The sequence below is a fragment of the Protopterus annectens genome, chromosome 10.part0, assembly GCF_019279795.1.
Source record: "Protopterus annectens isolate FY-2018-M chromosome 10.part0, PAN1.0, whole genome shotgun sequence".
Taxonomy (NCBI): Eukaryota; Metazoa; Chordata; order Ceratodontiformes; family Protopteridae; genus Protopterus; species Protopterus annectens.
The window spans coordinates 647,405,977-647,424,691 of record NC_056744.1 but is presented as its reverse complement, the minus strand read 5'-3'; positions in this window follow the sequence as shown (position 1 = coordinate 647,424,691).

The following is an 18,715-nucleotide window of genomic DNA, read 5'->3' as shown; positions in this document are numbered from 1 at the left end:
GATGGGTATATAGTGGTGTTGCCTTTTGCTGTGATGTTAAAGTGAGAGTTGTTTTGAGTATGTTTAGTGGGTTGGAAGATGAGTAGTTTAGTTTTGTTTAGGTTGAGTATTAATTGGGCATCGGATAACCAAGGTTCAACAGAGGAAAAGGCTTCCTGTGTGACTTTTTGCAGTTTGGGTAGGGACTGGGCTGAGGAGATGATGGTTGAGTCATTTGGTATTGTATGAGTGTGCCATGTTTGGTGGCAGAGGCTAGATTATTGGTGAAAACAGAGAAGAGTAGGGGTCCAAAGATGGCTCCTTGGGGAACCCCTATGGAGACAGGTAGTTGGAGAGATATGTCATTCTGCCATACAACAGATTGTTGGCTGTCAGACAGGAAACTCTGAAACCAGTTGGTGACTGATTGAGAGAAGGATAGGTTATTGAGGACAGAGATTAATTGTTTGTGAGGGACCATGTCAAATGCTTTAGATAGGTCTAGGAAAGTAGCAGAGGAGAGATAGCCATTGTTTTTATGCTGAAGGATAGTGTTAGTAAAGGAGAGTAAGGCAGTGGTGGTGATATGGGTTGGTCGGAAACCATGCTGAGTATTGGAAAGGAGGTTGTTAGTAAGGAGGTAGTCTGAGACCTTAGAGTGTATGCATCTCTCTAGTATTTTGGAGAGTGGAGAGAGAATAGCTATGGGGCGGTAATTGGTTAGTTCTGTGGAGGGGCCGCCTTTGTGGAGGGGAATTATATGTGATACTTTCCACAGTGTGGGAATGTAACTTTCTAACAGAGATTGGTTAATCAAGATGGATATTGGGTAGGCCAGAGCATCAGCTGTGATTTGTAGGTATTCACTTGGGAGGTTGTCTGCTGCTAATTTGGTGGGCTTAAGTTTAGTTAAGAGTTTTTTTATGTTGGAGGTAGATACAGGAGAAAAAGTGAAGGCAGTGGGGAGATTACTAGGTGAAGGTGTGGGTTGGAGGGGAGGGGGGTTGTTTTTAGCTAGTGATAGTATGGTTTGTGTGAAGTGTGTGTTGAATGAGGTAGCAATATTTTCGGAGGAGTGAGGGATGTTAGGAGGAGGGGCACTGACTTTACCTGGGTGGAGGATGGAGTTTATGGAGGACCAGAATTGTTTGGGGCTGTGTTGGGAGGAGTCTAGGGCAGACTGGTAGTATTGGAATTTGTCCTGTTTTATTAACTTTTTGACTATATTGCGTAGTTCTAGGAATTTCTGTCTAGTTGAGGGGGTTTTGGTTTTGCGCCAGTGCTCCCAGGCTTTATCCCTGTTTTTCATTTCTGACTTAGTGGTTTTCTGTAGCCATGGGGAGGGTTGTGCTTTGGTTCTGGAAAGTCTTATGGGGGCATGGTAATTAAGGATGCTCAGGAAGGTAGTATTAAAAAATTCAACTGCGTCATCAAGACTGAGGTACTTTAGAGGATGCCAGTTACATTTTTTGAGAGATTAGATGAATGAGAGTGGGTTAAAGTTTAGTTTTTTACGTATTTGACGGTAGATGACAGGTTTAGCTTGGTATAGGTATTTTTTGAGTAGGAATGTTGGGGAGTGATCACTGAGGCTATCTGATAAGCAGCCTGTTATATATGACTGGGGGCTCTTATTGACTAGTATCCAATCCAGGGTAGTGTGCTTGCTAGAGTTTTTATTTATCTTGGTTGGCGACTGGACTAGTTGGGTGAAGCCATGAAAGTTTACATGATGGGTTGGATGGTTGCTAGAACAGGATTGCCAGTCAATATTGAAATCACCTAAAATGATAATTTCTTGGGGGAGATGGTGGGTAGACCAGCTGAGGAGGTTTTCTAGTGGAGGGATGTTCTGGCCAGGTGGGAAGTAGCATCCATTTATGTTGATGGTTTTGTTTTGGTTTATTTTGAGGTTGGTATATATTATTTCTTCATTGCCTATTTGTGGAGCTGATGATTTTAAGATCTGGATGTTTAGATGCTGTTTAAATATTATAGCTACACCGCCTCCTTTCTTGTTTAGTCGGTCTACACTTAGTATGCCGTAACCGGTAGGGAGTATTTGCTCACTGGTAATGTGAGGTTTTAGCCAGGTTTCTGTCAGGATGACTATATCTGGGGAGTACAAGTCTATGGTGGCATGGAGTTCATGGACTTTCTTGGCTATACTTCTAGTATTTAGGCTTAGTAGAAGGAAGTCACTTGGCTTTCTATTGGCTGTGATATGGGAGAAGTTGTGGTTTCTAGTCTGATTATGAGGATTGGGGTTGGAGATGGTAGGGTCAGGGTTGGGGTGGATGTCTCCACTTAGGGCTAGTTTTGATATGCATGAGGTTATTAGTTTTCTCAGTTTCTGAATGTGTTTTATTAGTAGGCAAACTTTATGATTGTGCTCTGTGGGTAATAGGTATGGTGGGAGGGTTATGATGTTAAGTTGTAGGGATGCTTTATGTTTGAGTAATATAGTTGGTAGAATATGTGAGGGGTGCATAGGGATGATTCTTGAGTTGGTGGGAGGGAAGCTGAGTGAGGGTGAGACATGAGGGGTGGTGTGAGTAGTAGTACAGTGGTAGTGGTTGAGTGGGGGAATGATGGAGATTTGGTAGGATGTAAGATATGCAAGGAGAGTGCATGCAGTGAGCATAGGTAAGGTATGCTTGTACATGTTAGTTGAGGAGGTGTGATAGTAGTGGGAAGATGGAGGAGATAGTTTTTGGTTAGTTCTGTGGTTGGCTATTGGAAAGATGGGAGGGATTTGTGACTGTAATAAAGGAAGGACCACTGTGGGAAGCAGGGAATAGGGGGCAGGGTGGGGAGCGGAGTGGGTAGAGACCCTGTTAGTAGCTCTTACGAGGGGCTGGAAACAATCATGTAACAGAGTAAACTGGTAAATGAACATATGATAGCGACAAAGGGTGGTTGTAGTTTTAAAAAATGGTGCTTGCCACAGGTAATATTTATTAACTTTGGGATTGGCTTAAGGTAATAAACAGGGAAAGGGGAGGGGGAGAACAAGGGTGTGAGCAGGCAGTTCTTTTGTACTGCTGCTAATGAGCCAAAGCAAAGACAAGTTTGTGTTTAAGAAACAATCAGAATTGACCAAGGACTGCTCTGAAACTGTAAGTCATTTCTTACCATTTCTCAGGTGGAAAAACAGGATAACCTTGGATCAGTAGGCTACTGTGGTCTCAGTTTAAATTAACAAACACACAGTATTGATCAGTTATGGATACTATTTGCTAACAAAGGGAATAAGAGAGAAAGTGGAAGATGTGTGTGTGTGTGTGTGTGTGTGTGTGTGTGTGTGTGTGTGTGTGTGTGTGTGTGTGTGTGTATGTGTGTGGGGGGGGGTGCTTACAAGCCAAATCAGAGTGCTCTCCAGGGGAAAAATGAATATTGGCTCAAACAGGTAGACATATACTCAAAGTTAACTTTAGCTGTTTGCAGACAGTTCAGATCCGGACAGCGCTTTTCTTATAAGAATGATAAAGGTGGTACCGCAGTTGAATACTTAAGAGTGGTGTTAAGTCTAGAAAAGAAGAGTACAGAGGGGAGTAAGCACTTTTGAGATGGTAAAAATATGTTATACAGATTACAAAAAACAAACTGAGCAAATAGCTACTGCATACAGGAAAATATATGTCTTGAACCAACTGCTAGTATATGCAGATACTGAGCCAACTGGAAAAACATCTGTTAGAAGAAACCTTATCAGACAGTTATGCAGTCACAGATAAAAATATAGCGAGTAGCACTCTGTCCTGGGTCTCTAATGTGATTCTATCCAACAGTAACAGCACAATTATATAGAAATAATTAGACACCAGTATGAGTTGTTTACACACAACACATTTACATGAATAACATTAGTGAACAAGGTGCAGCTTTGCAAATAGACCATACTAGTATACTAAAAACAACTTAGTGGAGACAAAATGCTAGCATGCCATAGTTACTTCCAATAAAAAAATATAAATCATATTAGATGTCTAACACAATTCAACATAAATATACATATACAGTTGTAAAATGTCTAACACAATTCAACATAAATAGGCATATATTGTTGAAAAACACTTACTGGAGAGACACTGAGCTCCTCGTGGAGCCTGTAGCAGAGTGGATTGTAGTTTTAAAAATGGTGCCTGCCACAGGTAATATTTATTAACTTTGGGACTGGCTTAAGGTAATAAACAGGGAATGGGGAGGGGGAGAACAAGGGTGTGAGCAGGCAGTTCTTTTGTACTGTTGCTAATGAGCCAAAGCAAAGACAGGTTTGTGTTTAAGAAACAATCAGAATTGACCAAGGACTGCTCTGAAACTGTAAGTAATTTCTTAACCATTTCTCAGATGGAAAACAGGATAACCTTGTATTAGTAGGCTACTGTGGTCTCAGTTTAAATTAACAAACACACAGTATTGATCAGTTATGGACACTATTTGCTAACAAAGGGAATAAGAGAGAAAGTGGAAGATTAGTGTGTGTGTGTGTGGGGGGGCTGCTTACAAGCCAAAGCAGAGTGCTGTCCAGGGGAAAAATGAATATTGGCTCAAACAGGTAGACACATACTCAAAGTTAACTTTAGCTGTTTGCAGACAGTTCAGACCCGGACTGTGCTTTTCTTATAAGAATGATAAAGATGGTACCGCAGTTCAATACTTAAGAGTGGTGTTAAGTCTAGAAAAGAAGAGTACAGAGAGGAGTAAGCACTTTTGAAATGGTAAAGATATGTTATACAGATTACAAAAAACAAACTGAGCAAATAGCTACTGCATACAGGAAATATATATGTCTTGAACCAACTACTAGTATATGCAGATACTGAGCCAACTTGAAAAACATCTGTTAGAAGAAACCTTATCAGACAGTTATGCAGTCACAGATAAAAATATAGCAAGCATCACTCTGTCCTGGGTCTCTAATGTGATTCTATCCACCAGTAACAGCACAATTATATAGAAATAATTAGACACCATTATGAGCTGTTTACACACAACACATTTACATGAATAACATTAGTGAACAAGGTGCAGCTATGCAAATAGACCATACATACTATTATACTAAAAACAACTTGGTGGAGACAAAATGCTAGCATGCCATAGTAACTTCCAGTAAAAAAGCATAAATCATATTAGATGTCTAGCACAATTCAACATAAATAAACATATACAGTTGTAAAATGTCTAACACAATTCAACATAAATAGGCATATATTATTGAAAAACACTTACTGGAGAGACAATGAGCTCCTCATGGGGCCCGTAGCATAGTGGATTGTAGTTTTAAAAATGGTGCCTGCCACAGGTAATATTTATTAACTTTGGGATTGGCTTAAGGTAATAAACAGGGAAGGGGGAGGGGGAGAACAAGGGTGCGAGCAATCAGTTCTTTTGTACTGCTGCTAATGAGCCAAAGCAAAGACAAGTTTGTGTTTAAGAAACAATCAGAATCGACCAAGGACTGCTCTGAAACTGTAAGTCATTTCTTAACCATTTCTCAGGTGGTAAAACAGGATAAACTTGTATCAGTAGGCTACTGTGGTCTCAGTTTAAATTAACAAACACACAGTATTGATCAGTTATGGATACTATTTGCTAACAAAAGGAATAAGAGAGAAAGTGGAAGATGAGTGTGTGTGTGTGTGTGTGTGTGTGTGTGTGTGTGTGTGTGTGTGTGTGTGTGTGTGTGTGTGTGTGTGTGTGTGTGTGTAGGGGGCTGCTTACAAGCCAAAGCAGAGTGCTGTCCAGGGGAAAAATGAATATTGGCTCAAACAGGTAGACACATACTCAAAGTTAACTTTAGCTGTTTGCAGACAGTTCAGACCTGGACTGCGCTTTTCTTATAAGAATGATAAAGGTGGTACCGCAGTTGAATACTTAAGAGTGGTGTTAGGTTCAAAGTTAACTTTAGCTGCTTGCAGACAGTTCAGACCTGGACTGCGCTTTTCTTATAAGAATGATAAAGGTGGTACCGCAGTTGAATACTTAAGAGTGGTGTTAGGTTCAAAGTTAACTTTAGCTGTTTGCAGACAGTTCAGACCCGGACTGCACTTTTTTTATAAGAATGATAAAGGTGATACCGCAGTTGAATACTTAAGAGTGGTGTTAGGTTGGAGAGACACTAAGCTCCTCATGGGGCCTGTAGCAGTGTGGATTGTAGTTTTCTTTATTTCTTTTTTTATTTTAATATATATATATATATATATATATATATATATATATATATATATATATAAAATATATATTTTAATATATTTATTTATTTATTTTTATTGACATTCGGTAACCAGGAAAGTCCACTGGGCCAGAGACCTATTTTCAGTGGAGACCCAGGGAGAAAAGTTCCAAGAACAGTTACAAAGAAATACTATAGTATAATATCATATCAGCAAGTATTTACAGAGTGTGAAGGTAGCTCCAAGTATAGTTACAAAGAAATAGTATAGTATAACCTCTTATCAGCAAGTATTTACAGAGTACAAAAGTAGTTAAAATATTAGTATGACAATCATTTATAAAAACATCAAAGCATTTAATTGATATACTTCACATTCATACCTCTCCACTGTTTAGATATTCCCAGGATGCCCAGATGTTGACCTCTGGACTGATATGACTCAATATTACATACATTTGAGTGCATACCTCTCAACCGTCCTGATCTCCTGATCTGTGCAGAGTGTCCAGTGGTTCTCTCATATTCGTGATCTTTCTCTCATAACATTTTTTCATGGTAAATCATTAGCATGTCATTGCAGAGTGAAGTCAGAAAATATGACTGACATTTGAGTTTCAAACTTCCTGCGCTTCATAAAGTTCATTCTAATGTACAGCTTATTTATTCTATCAACTTCCTACATTCGGAAGTGAAATATTAAAGATCTTTCCCTATTTATGGGCCTTTGTCTCCCTGTTCTTCCTGGCTTTGTCCAGCTTTCATGCTCTAAGAGGTTGTGAGTGTTGCATTCTAGCACAACCCTATGTGACATTTATGTGAAATATATCCCTTTTTCTAGTTCTTTGTCCCCTCATTACATTGGTTATTGTGTAGATTTGTTGCACTTTCAGAATGACATCTATTTGTGAAACCCTAGTGATAATTGTGGAATTCTGCGTACATTCACAGACCATAGGTGCTGTGTTTTGCATGGAATTGCTATCCGTGTTTGCTTACAAGGTTTTGCGGCTAGCAACATTCTTGCGAGCCACAAAACCTAGCTTAGGAGCACCGCACCTCATTTATATGTATTGTGAGCTACAGTGCACTGTTGAGCCGACACATAGAGGTTGGGTGGCTGGCCTAATGGTTAAGGTGCAGGGTTTGAGTTTCACAAGGGATAATTGGCTAGGCTTAAAATGGCTCTCAAGGGCAGCTAGCTTAGTACTAACCTATGCACTCTGTGTATGCTCTGCATGAAGCCTACATGAAGTTTATTGAATCCCAAGGTAAGACTGAATCTCAAAGGTGCAACTTAAACAATGCCAAGGAGGCTGCTTCTGCATTTGTAAGAGTCTCCTGTGTCCAGAGAGAAAATGAATTAATACTAAACAAATAAGGATATACTTTCATATTTTGTGAAACAAGACTTGTTTCAGAGACAACAGATCATTCCATATCTTGAGGGTGAGAGTGTGTGTTTATCTGTGAGTTTCTCCTATCAAACAATAAAAAAGATTTTCTCATGCTGGACAAATTAATCATAATATAGATCTGCAGGCTGGTAATGATTTGTAATGGAAAGCATAGAATTCATGTCATGCCCTGAAGTCAGGGGACATGTGTTACTGTTCAGTTCTACATCTGCTGGAGAAATGATTGTATTGATATTCATAATATATTCCTGTAAAGTTCACATAAACAGATGACTGCATGTTCATTTCAATAATGATGATACATGCACATAATAGGATAGGATAATGTGACTTTGGCGGCTACAGGATACTTGGCAATAGCACTTGCTCCACATATTCAGCACAAGACATACTTTTTCATGTGCTGTTGCAGGTCTCCCTCTCTAGTCCTAGTCAGATTTGTTAAAATAATGTTTCTAAAGCTCAGTAAGAGAGAAGATATAATGTTAAAAAGTGCTACATTGAAAGATAATTACATGTGCAGGAGATGGGGGTATGATTTTCATTATATATTTATGTACTACAGTATACTTGTACGGAGGCATGTGCTAGTCAAGATTCCTGTTAGTTGGCGTATAGGAAAATATATGGGGACTATAGTAACTGTTCAAGAATATTGCATGAAATACAGTTATTCTTTTAACATATCTGTTCTCTGGCTTATTGTGTTTTATCTACACCTAAGCAGGAAAAAATGAGACAGACATACATATAAACATTTCAGGCTCTGGCAATAATTGCATTTTAGTCTGTCAATATACCAAAATAGCCCTCACCATAGCAATTGTCCAAGTTGTTCTTAAAATACCTAAACTTGTGGTTGCTTTAATATAATGTGGTGATCTGTTCCAGGCATCAGCTACTTTCTCATAGAACCAGTAAGTATTTATCTCATTCCTATATAATAATCTACACATGTTGTCTGATGATTCTGTACTATTCTTTGATAACCCCAAACATTCCAAGAGGTAGTTATCTCTAAATGCTCTATATACTTGAATAAGGTCTCCTCAAAATACATATATGAAACACTGGACAAGTTCAGACATTTTAATCTTTTATAATAGCTTTAATATTTATGGATACCCTTGCTATATTTCTTCTGTACTCTTTCTGATTTACTCACACTAATTGTCTTATTAGGTTTCCATATTATTATCCCATATGGTGATTTGGGTCTAATGTAACTTGCAACCAACTATTTCATCGCTTCTGATTTCCTAGACTAATTTTTTTACATGGCCTATTCTTTTATAACTGGGATAGTTGAAGTCACCCATGAATATGGTATTGGGTTGAATGGTGAGAGTCTCCAGTAAGTCCAAGCACAAGCTATAGGTTTTGTGGCTTACAAGGATATGATACTGGGCTTTGCCTATGGAAACATGGACGTGGAAAAACTAAAGTGCATTATCCTTATCCTGTTTGAGAAATCTTGAGGTGAGTTTGCTGTTAACATAGACGGAGATACCTTTACCTTTGGTAGCTGCCTGTGCAGTAACTGGCCTAATTGTGTGGAAGGCATTGTAGACCATTCCTAAATTGATTGCAATTCTAGTGGCATTAAAGGCAGCCTGATCTGTCTGAGTTTGAAGCACTCAGGGAGGCTTAAAGTGAAACTGTTTCATTGACCCAAGAGCTATTTTAGATGTTTTAGTCACTTTTATTTGAGTCTATAATCATCACATAGCAGTGTTTAACAATGCCTTGTATAGACCCAGGCATATAGAAAAACAAATCCCTATAAAACTTCACCCATAACTTTACTCAGTACTCAGCTGCACAAAGAGCAACTTGTTTGCACACTGAGGAGCACTGCTGCACAAATTCGGCCATATATTGTTTAGCTGTAGTTTCTACCTTCACAGTACCCAAGTCAGCCAGCTGTAAACCCTTGCAGTATCACCTCTTTGTAGTTCATCTAAAAAGCCCTGACACCATGGATGAGCACTTTCCCAATTTCTCCACTCCCAACTTGGTAGACATCCCAAGACAATGTAGAAATTGTCTCATTTTACAGACAGCCAACTAATACTTAGTAATATGCGAAGGCACGCCCATTCACGCATGTCTTTCAGAGGCCACTCAACCACGGGGAGGACATGCAGACGCCACACAGAAGGCACTCCAGCCGAGAATCGAACAGGAGAACCTCTTGCTGTGAGGCAACAACGCTACCGCTGTACCACTGCAGTCTCTCTCTCTCTCTCTCTCAGCTCTGGAGTGAATCCAAATGAAATCCAAGACATCATTTGAAATCTACAGAAAAATAAGTATTTTTATTCACTGTACTGCACTTTTAAACTGTGTATTACCGAACTGCCACCTACTTTTAACTGTTTTTAGCCGTTTTAACTATTTTGCTGTTTCACTTTTTCAACTGTTTGCTGTTTGAGACTGTTTTTCATGCACTTTGTACTTGCTAGTACTTGTGTATTTTATAGCATAGGCTAGATTTAGATTTGCTGAATCTAAACTGTTTGGCATTATCTGAGGACTAAAACCAGCCTTGTTACATTAAGAGGGGCCCATGCACCCCTGTGGCAAAAGAGTGTAGCAAAGGATCCATCTGACCTGGAGATTATTGGAATAAGGGTCGGTATTCATTATTTTCATTAACCAGTTTGTTTGAAAATTGCTTAACTTAGCTTGTATTTAGGCAACACATTTGCAAGGGCATGTGCTCGGTTTACAGGAGCTGCTCTAGGATTTGTGTGCTCCCTGTCTCTCATTTCTGGAGTGAATCCAAATGAAATGAAATCCAAGGCACCCTTTACAATCTACCGAAAAATAAGGATTATTATTCACTGTACTGCACTTTTAAACATTATATTACTAAATTGCCACCTACCTTTTAACTGTTTTTTAGCCATTTTAACTGTTTTGCTGTTTCACTGTTTCAACTCTTTGCTGTTTGAAACTGTTTTTCCTGCACTTTGTATTTTCTAGTACTTGTATATTTTATAGCATAGGCTAGATTCAGATTTGCTAAATCTAGACTGTTTGGCATTATCTGACCACTAAAACCAGCCATCTTACATTAAGAGGGTCCCCTGCACCCTTGTGGCAGAAGGGTGTAGCAAAGGACCCATCTGAGCTGGAGATTGTTGGAATAAGGCTTAGTACTGAGCATTTAATTGGCCATCTTGTTTGAAAATTGCTTAACTAGTTTTAAAAAAGGGTTCTCACTGTTGCTACACAAAAGCTAAAGTAGATTTATTTTCCTTTAGAAGCTGCCCATGCTCCAACTTAGGAGACCCTTAAATTTTTCTTAGCTGCTTGGAGAGCACCTCAGTTGGGCTTTTTACAGCATTTGCCACTTTAATTGAAATCTCCTAATCCCTAATAGTCTCGTACCCCTTGAGAGCCCCAATAGTATACACCCAGCATTAAGCCCTCAATTAAGCCACATCCTTCCTCATTAAAGTAAGCAAATTTATACCTAGTATTATGGATGGACAGTTCTCATCAGTTTCTCCTGCCAGCCTGATCAACACGGGTATCCTGAGGCAGTGTAGCAATTGCCTCATGTACACTGACAACCTACTACTCCTGAACCACTGAAGCTTAATTTGTGAAAGATGCATATACACTAAGAATTTGGAATCCTTACCCTCTCATTCACAGAATAGTGACACTGAGCAGGTTGTCAGCCCACATACTACATCTCCTGTACAAACCATGCACTAAATACATAAACCATCATATGCAGAGGTACTCAACAGAAATTTACCTAAACACCAGAGACCTCTGAAACACAAACATGCTACACCTAATACAGTACCTTCAGCCCTTAATACACATAAAACCACAAGCACAAGTGTCTCAACAAACAAGCCCATAAAGCAAAGCACATCTAAACAAATTTTTTGTCATAGGCGACTCTATAATGAGACACCCAGATGTCCCACTCACCAGGTTGGACAAAGAGAAGGCTACAGTCAGCTGTCTGGTGGGTTCCAGAATCCACCAGATCACACATGCACTCAGGGGTCTGCACAACAAGTACCATTATGACTCCATCATAATTCATGTTGGTGTGAATGACTTGAGACATACCTCACTGGACTATATGATGAGAGACATGACTGAGCTCTCTGAATATGTGTCACAGGCAGATATGTCCCTAGCCTTGAGCAGCATGCTACCTTCACTTAAGATGATACCACAATATAAACACAAAATGATTGATTTCAACAACTGGCTTAGTTTATGGTGTCATTCTAATGGGATCCAGTACCTGTCAGCCTGGGATGACATGGTAGATAAGACCACTCTGCTTTGCCAGAGATGGTCTTCATCTGTCACCTCTGGGATTTCGGTTGCTGGCTATCCCCATAGTGCCTTTTGTTAGGAAAAGTCACAACAACAAAATTCCCAATGTAAAAATATCTCCAAAAAGCAACCTCAAGGTTATGCTGCTAAGTGCTAGGAGTCTAAACCTAAAACTGCACTCACTAGAAGCAGCCATCGCCTTAGAAGATGCTGACATCTGTGCAGCCACAGAGACTTGGTTTAAGGCCGCAGAAAGTACCCTGGCCATACTGGTTATAATGCCTTTCACACATTCAGACCACAAACTAAAAGTGCAAGAACTAAAGGAGGTAGAGTATCAATATTCATCAAAGATAAATGCACCTCTAGATTGTTTAAAAAAACAATTCCATTGAACTAATCCAGGTTCAATTAACTGTAGTTAAGACCCTTCTCCATGTTATTGCCAGTCATAGTACCCCCTCCACGAACCAGGATACCCACACTGTATACTTTAACTACCCCTTGCATAAAATGGGTAAATTATACATGTACTAACACACTTGCCAAAGATTCTTGGACTTCATCAACTCCAATTCCCTGGACCAGTTGGTTGACACCCCCACAAGGGGCCCAAACATTCTGGAACTGGTGCTCTTTGGGTCTTCAGAATGCCGAATAGAACATCAATTTTTGGATTTTCAATGTTACAAAAGTTATATGTGACTTCATTTAAGTCCCCACACATCAGACTATCATATAGAAAGTATGAAGTATATTTATAACACTTATAGATGTCAATACTTTCTACTTTCTTATACTCTTGCTCATTAGATAACATTATTTCTATTTTCTTGACATACTGACTTTGGTAAATGAGAACCAACATACCCCCCCTTATCACTTTTCATAATGCGAATGCATTTGTTGTCACACAAATCTTTCATAGCTGACCTTAAATCACTGCTCAAATTGTTAAAGTGGATGCCGCTGTTGGTGTCATGCAACAATTCCCTAAGTTCATTTTCACACGCAGTTTCAAACACCTTCAAGGTGTGATTCATTAAGGGATTATAACAAGAAGGTTTAACAAATACACTATCTGTATATTTCACATCCTTGAGCAAATAATTTAAATTTAATTTTCTAATATATTTTTTTGAATCAAGAATGATGTTTGTAACGTTCGCCCTCTTGGAAGGCACACAATTTATGCCCAACCTTAATAAATTCACATGATGTACATTCAGTTTAAAACTAGACAAGTTTAAAATGTATTTTATCTTCTCATTGTACCTTACTCGTTGTCCGTGGATGAGTTGGACGCCATCTGACCCTTCTTCCGAGTCGTCGTTGGTCTTGTTTTGACTGTTCTCTGTTCTTTTTTTAATACTAAAAAAGTTTTTTGGTTTGGCACTCAAATCACTAGTGGTTTCATTCTCAAGAACATGTGAATTGACTTCATTTTGATGTGTTGTTTGTTCAAGCATAATGTCCCCATTTGAACTGTTGATTTGCTTCTTTTGATTCATCGGAACAATTCCAGCACTTCCGCCCTCAGTCACTCCCGCCAACATGACTGAACTCTTTTGCCCACATTGTTTAAGGTGGGCTGACGTAGAAGTACGTGAATTTCTACCAAAAAAAGAAAAGTTCATATTTTTGCTATTAACAGAGAGAATACGGAGTATCAGTTTCATAAGCTGCTAAATCTCAATCTAATTTATTATTTTTCCTTTTGATCAGGAGTTTTTCATGTTGTTCAATGTCCTCCATAATTACTGCATGTTCACTTCTTTCACTGAACTCAAAACAAAATTTGGACTCTGTATCTTGTTCCACCTTTAAAATCTCTTCCTTAAGTTCCATTATGGTGTTATGATTACGTTCAATCAATAAACCTAGGAACTTAATACAAGCTTCATTGAAAAATTCTTTGACTTTAACAAAAAATGGGTCTGTATCAGATACCCTACTGGGACACTTGAAAAACCTGTGTCCCCTAGGGACTATACTTAGTTTGATGCACTTGTGAAAATACTTATTTTCGATATCAATACTTTTATATTTTTTAAGTAATTCACTTAAAATGTCACATTGTTCCCTATACAGAGTCAATTCTACAGGGTCAGCCAGTTTTTAGGTATTAGTGAATGGGTCCTCACCGTTGTTCAAAACTGCTGCTATGTCTGCATACGTCTTATTCGGCTTTACAGCCCTCTCCTCCATCACATAATTTTTCCTGGAAAGGATGGTATCCTGTCCTTTGGTATTCACCTCAATGACAGTCTCTATTTCATCCTCAGACCCTGAACATGTAGAATCAACTCAGGAATGCTCACTTAACAGCACTTGTAGAGATTTTTGTATATCTTTCATTGTTTTTAAAAGAGAATGAGTTAAACTCGGCTCTGGACTTCCTTGGATGGTATAAACGCTAACATCCATTAAAGGATCACTACGTGTTTCAGACATGGCAGCGCAACAAAAAAACAATAAAGCAAAAATGCACGGTCAAATGGAAACTAGTAAAAATAAAAAAACACCACTGCCACACTCAAAAAACACAAGAATATTAGCATAAAACTTGTTTAATTATCGCTTTTGTCAACAAGACTTCTTCAGAAATGAAAAAACATATCATCTAAAACATCTTTAAATACACTAATCATTAATTAAACAAAATGAATCAATTATCCAATCAAACATGAACAGCAGCAAATACAATCACAACAATAAAATGTATGGTACATATTCTATTTTTTTTTCACATACTCCCCCCTCTAAGAGTAAATTTGCCTTGTTCCAAAAGTGAGAGCAAAAACTTGTTAAAAACCAACTCATTCTAAACAATATCTATAAAGTGCATTTTTACCATCCTTTTTCTTGATACTATTCACATGCTCCCTAATTCTAACATATAAATTTCTAGTGGTCATGCTCACATAACATTTTTGACATTTACTACATACTGCAATGTACACCACTCCCTGACTTCTACATGAAAAATGTCCCATCACTGGAATAATATGATAAATATGTGGCAATTCGATATATGGTCCTTCTAAGATGTATCTACACATGCTGCACCCGTAACATTTATACATCACATGTGGTCTGATGGTAGATATTGTTTCAGTGTAAAAGGAATCTCTGCCTTTTTCAAATAAAGTTTTTAAATTGTATTCATTTCTGTACACAAATCTGGGCCTAAAGCCTGATGTGATGGAGGAGTGGCCTGTAAAGCCAAATAAGACGTATGCGAACCATGCAGCAGTTTTGAACAATGGTGAGGATCCATTCACTAATACCAAAAGACTGGTTGACCCTGTAGAATTGACTCTGTATAGGGAACAATGTGACATTTTAAGTAAATTACTTAAAAAATATAAAAGTGCTGACACTGAAAATAAGTATTTTCACAAGTGCATCGAACTGGGTATAGTCCCTAAGGGACTCATGTTTTTCAAGTGCCCCAATGGGGTATCTGATAGAGACCCATTTTTTGTTAAACTCAAATAATTTTTCAATGAAGTTTGTATTAGGTTCCTAGGTTTATTGATTGAACATAATCATAACACCATAATGGAACATAAGGAAGAGATTTTAAAGGTTTTGAGTTCAGTGAAAGTACTGAACATGCAGTAATTATGGAGGATATTGAACAACATGAAAAACTCCTGATCAAAAGCAAAAATAATAAATTAGATCAAGATTTAGCAGCTTATGAAACTGATACTGAGTATTCTATCTCTGTTAATAGCAGAAATATGAAACTTTCTTCTTTTGGTAGAAATTCACATACTTCTAAGCCAGCCCACCTTAAACAACGTGGGCAAAAGAGTTCAGTCATGTCGGTGGAAGTGACTAAGGGTGGAAGTGCTGGCATTGTTCCGGTGAATCAAAAGAAGCAAGTCAACAGTTCAAATGTGGACATTATGCTTGAACAAACCACACATCAAAATGAAGTCAATTCACATGTTCTCAAAAATGATACCACTAGAGATTTGGGCACCAAACCAAAAACTTTTTTTAGAATTAGAAAAAGAACAGAGAAAAATCAAAACAAGACCAATGACGACTCGGAAGAAAGGTTGGATGGCGTTCAACTCATCCACGGACAATGAGTAAGGTGCAATGAGAATATAAAAGACATTTTAAACTTGTCTAGTTTTAAATTGAATGCACATCATGTGAATTTATTAAGGTTGGGCATAAATTTTGTGCCTTCCAAGAGGGCGAACGTTACAAACATCATTCTTGATTCAAAAAAATATATTAGAAAATTAAATTTAAATTATTTGCTCAAGGATGTGAAATGTACAGATAGTATATTTGTTAAACCTTGTTATAATCCCTTATTGAATCACACCTTGAAGGTGTTTGAAACTGCGTGTGAAAATTAACTTAGGGAATTGTTGCATGACATCAATAGCGGGGTCCACTTTAACAATCTGAGCAGTGATTTAAGGTCAGCTATGAAAGATTTGAGTGACAACAAATACATTTGCATTATGAAAAGTGATAAGGGGGGTATGTTGGTTCTCATGGACCAAAGTCAGTATGTCATGGAAATAGAAACAATGTTATCTAATGAGCAAGAGTATAAGAAAGTAGAAAGTATTGACATCTATAAGTGTTATAAATATACTTCATACTTTCTATATGATAGTCTGATGTGTGGGGACTTAAATGAAGTCACATATAATTTTTGTAACATTGAAAATCCAAAAATTGATGTTCTATTCGGCATTCCGAAGACCCATAAGAGTCTAACAGACCCTCCTTTTGGGCCAATTATAACTGTCCCCAGTTATGTAACTGAAGGTATTTCTATCATGGTAGATACTTTCTTACAACCATTTGTCCACAGTACGGAATCCTTTTTAAAAGATTCTTGGAACTTCTTGGAAAGTATCAGAGAGTTTAGCGAGACAGTTGTTTTTGATTCCAGCAGGCACATCATGTTTATTTTAGATGCTGTCTCATTATATACCTGTATACCCCATGACATAGGCATTGAATATGTTATAGAGTATTTATGCCAGTTTGCCAATGTGAACAGTACTTGTGTTAATTTTTATTGTAATTTATTAGAGATTATTCTAAATAATCATTATTTTTTGTTTAATAACAACTATTACAAACAAGTCCAAAGTATAGCTATGGGTTCTCCCGTAGCTCTTTCATTTGCTAACATTGTCATGGGATGGTGGGAACATCATATTCTAAGGACCTACAAGGAGACTTTTCAAGTTGTATATTACAAGAGGTTTATTGATGATTTGGTGTACATCTTGGAAGGAGAATTTGAAACTGTTGAATCTTTTGTTAAACAGTTACATTTGAGTTCTTTTTTAAAATTCACTGTTGGAGATATTGGTGAATCCATTAATTATTTGGATGTCAGTTTAAAATGAGACAATGCCAGCAATAAATGTGTCAGTAAGATTTATAGAAAAAGTATGTTTATGAATTTATCTACACTATTCTAGTCAGCACCCCAAATTCATAAAAAAATACCCCAAAAGGGCAATTCATCAGCACCAGTAGAATGACTACTGAAGATCATTCTCTGGCTGATAAATTTGCATACATTAGAAAACTTTTTATGGATAGTGAGTATGATGAAGAATTATTGAACCGACAGATTCAGTATGTATGGGACAGGAGAGAGGGATGGTATCTGCCCATTTTGAGAAAAGCACTCAAATTAATTCCTAAGACTAATAGTATTACTCAGTTAAATGAGAGACATTTGAGTTTTGATATGCCCATGATCACAGATGTGGGACATTATTAAAAATATTATTTCAAAAAACTGGAAAATAGTAGAGGGGAACCATGAATTATTGAAAAGTGTGGGCCCTAGGCCCAGATTTGTGTACAGAAATGAATACAATTTAAAAACTTTATTTGAAAAAGGCAGAGATTCCTTCTACACTGACACAATATCTACCATCAGACCCCATGGGATGTATAAATGTTACGGGTGCAGCATGTGTAGATACATCTTAGAAGGACCATATATTGAATTGCCACATATTTCTCATACTATTCCAGTGATGGGACATTTTTCATGTAGAAGTCAGGGAGTGGTGTACATTGCAGTATGTAGTAAATGTCAAAAATGTTATGTGAGCATGACCACTAGAAATGTATACGTTAGAATTAGGGAGCATGTGAATAGTATCAAGAAAAAGGATGGTAAAAATGCACTTTATAGACATTGTTTAGAATGTGTTGGTTTTAACAGGTTTTTGTTCTCAGTTTTGGAACAAGGCAAATTTGGTCTTAGAGGGGGGTGTTTTAAAAATTATTTAGAACAAAGGGAGACCATATAGCAAATAAATCTTAAAGCTGACAAACCCTCAGGATTGAATGATGTGATAAATATTAAATGTTTTTTAAAGGATGGAAGGCTATATGTGAAAAAACAAAAATAGAATATGTACCATACATTTTATTGTTGTGATTGTATTCTCTGTTGTTCATGTTTGATTGGATAATTGATTAATTTTGTTTAATTAATGATTAGTGTATTTAAAGATGTTTAGGTGACATGTTTTTTTCATTTCTGAAGAAGTCTTGTTGATGAAAGTGGTAATTAAACAAGTTTTACGTTAATATTCTTGTGTTTCTTGAGTGTGGCAGTGGTCTTTTTTATTTTTAGACTAAAAAACTTCTCCAAAGCCAATTACAACCTAATATGTGATGGCATTAATAGCTTCATAGCCCCTGCCCTCCCTGATGGCATTGACACCTATGCTAGGATTTACACCAATGTCTTGTATAAGCATCTATACAAATGTATTGACTCAGCCATACCTGATAGGATCAAAACAAG